The 2,092-nt window shown below is 52.4% G+C and overlaps 1 protein-coding gene across 2 annotated transcripts in view; it reads left to right on the top strand.

Moving 5' to 3' along the window:
• Nucleotides 1–1,979: 1,979 nt before the first annotated feature.
• The window catches only part of PC (pyruvate carboxylase), a 108,757-nt gene continuing 108,644 nt past the window's right edge, over nucleotides 1,980–2,092 (top strand). The window contains exon 1 of one of the 2 annotated variants that reach the window (XM_011986964.1): nucleotides 1,980–2,041. The gene's annotated coding sequence lies outside the window, so the exon portion shown is untranslated. The remainder of the gene's footprint in view (nucleotides 2,042–2,092) is intronic. The other variant, XM_011986965.1, reaches the window with a different exon arrangement.

Raw genomic sequence — 2,092 nt, 5'->3', positions numbered from 1 at the left:
GTCTTGAACTCCTGACCTTGCGATCTGCCCGCCTCAGCACCCCAAAGTGCTGGGATTACAAGTGTGAGCCACAGCGCCTGGCCCCATTTTTAAAATTTTAAAAGACAGAGATGAGGTCTTACTGTGTTGCCAACTCTGGTCTCAAACTCCTGGGCTCAAGTATTCCCCCCGACTCAGCCTCCCAAAGGTGAACTGGGATCTTAATCCTTGTTCTGTTACTAAAATAGCTGTGTTGGATCCAACTGAAGGTTGGGGTTCTTCAGGACCGGTGGAAGGAAGGACAGGGAAGTCGGAGTGAGAAAGTACTTATACAGGAGTCTGAGAGAAGAGTCAGATCTCTCTAGGCTCAATAAACAATTTCTAGTTAGCAAGATGTTCTCATAGTCTTTGACTCCTTTTTGGAAGCAGATTATTTTTTTTCCTTGCCCTTATTACCATCTGATGTATTATATTACATATCACAATTAATATATATTAATATGTCTGCTCTCCTTTGAAGGCACGATTTTGGTGTGTTTGGTTAATCCCTTATCTCTGGTTGGCACTGATCCCAGTTTACGAAGTGGTAAATGAAAGTAAAAATCTCGCCCCCCGCCCCCCCCGCGCCCCAGTTCATGCGAAAGTGAAGATTAAGCCTTGAAGCTGAGTCATTGCAACACCCTCTTCCAAAAGAATAGCTGTTACTAGCATTAGGCATCAGCCAGATCCACACGGAAAGGTAAAAAGCCTCAGGCATCTGGGAAGGGCTGCCCCCACAGATCATTCACAGGTAAATTCTTGCTGGCCTCCCATAAACAAGGACAGGTCAATTGTAGCTTCAGGTCTACAGTCTAAGTTTAGCTCCTAAAAACTCCTCAATAAGAATGTCATCACGAGCTTATTTTCCCAGGTGCGGAACAAAGTCAAGACTCTACCTACTCAGAGACATCTGCATAACTGACTCTTCCTTTACTCTCTTTTTCTCTTCAGACATTCATCTTATCTTACGTGGATTTACCGGGCACTAGCTAAAGTCTCATAGGAATGTTAACTATTGTCCTAATCGCCTACTTGCCCTTCTTCCTACATGCGTTCCCCTCACTCCCCCTTTAAGGAAATGCATAAATACGAAACCTCCCGAAAACCTCTTCGGAAAAACAACCACGGAGGTGTCTGTGGTTCGTGTTTTTCCTGAGCACGCCCTCAAACTGGATTAGTAAGCCTCCATGATAGAGGCTTATGCCTCAGTCACTCGTTCCACTTGTCAAAGCTTTCCTCTCGTGTCTCAAACAAGCCTTCCAAACCCCCCAGGTCCTGAGCAGCTTCGCTCTGCAGATTACAAAACCGAGACTCAGAGGTTAAGTTGCTTGCCCAAGGTCACACAGACGGACTCCAGACCCCCATAATCACCTACGTAGCTGCTAAAGGACACAGTCATGTAACCCATGTGGCACAAGCGCCTTCTCCTTTCTCCTGCCCTTCGCTAACGTTAGCTTTTCCGGCGACCTCTTCTCCGCTCGCCAGCGCGTATCTGCGTCTAGCCGGGATGCCTGAGCCCCAGTGCGATCTGTTATGCTTGCAGCTTCGGGAAACACGTGCTACTCGGGTGAATGAATCGAACGTCCCCACCCCCGCCGACAGCCAATAACTGCAAGTTGCAGCCCGGCCACTTCCGCCTATTGCGGGCGTCGGCCAGGGTCCGGCGGCCCACGTGAGGCTCCCGAGACAAGGGAGTAGGCGGTGGTGCGCCAGGGGCGGGCTCTCCCAGCCTCGCCACTAATCCAGGCGCTCGCCGGGGACGGGAGGGGCGGGGCTGACGTGGGGCGCCAAGGCTTAAACGTGACGGACAGGCGGGCGCAGGGCGGAGTCCACAGCCGAGGGGCGAGGAGTGACGGAGAACACTGCCCAATAACGGGAGGGGTTGGGCTGCCTGGGCCAATAGGAAGTCCGTAAGGCGGGGCCGGGACTGCAGCAAGTTCGGTTGCACGGAGACCGCAGCTGTTCTCTGTCAGTGGAGGCAGCGGCAGTAGAGGCGGCGGCGAGGACTGGCAGCGGCGAGGAGGTGAGTGTCTGCCGCGCTCCGCACGGTCCTCTTCCCGCGGCGGGTCGGAGC

This window comes from Mandrillus leucophaeus, unplaced genomic scaffold (genome assembly GCF_000951045.1).
Source record: "Mandrillus leucophaeus isolate KB7577 unplaced genomic scaffold, Mleu.le_1.0 Scaffold30, whole genome shotgun sequence".
Lineage (NCBI taxonomy): Eukaryota > Metazoa > Chordata > Mammalia > Primates > Cercopithecidae > Mandrillus > Mandrillus leucophaeus.
Note: the sequence above shows the minus strand (reverse complement) of the source record. Positions and strands in the feature narration are given on the sequence as shown.